Genomic DNA, 202 nt, shown 5'->3' with positions numbered 1-202 from the left:
AACTGTAAGTGAAAAATGTATTGAATGAAACTTTCAATTGGGTGATCAATTAATCCTGTCAATATATTGTTCTGTTTAGGTTATATTAGCAACCAATATTGCTGAGACATCAGTGACAATACCTGGAGTTAAGTATGTTATAGATCCTGGAGTTGTGAAAGCACGCTGCTATGATCCGATCAAAGGGATGGAATCATTGATT

This window comes from Theobroma umbraticum, unplaced genomic scaffold (genome assembly GCF_002168275.2).
Source record: "Theobroma umbraticum cultivar Fairchild unplaced genomic scaffold, ASM216827v3 scaffold_20.0, whole genome shotgun sequence".
NCBI classification, from domain to species: Eukaryota; Viridiplantae; Streptophyta; class Magnoliopsida; order Malvales; family Malvaceae; genus Theobroma; species Theobroma umbraticum.
Note: the sequence above shows the minus strand (reverse complement) of the source record.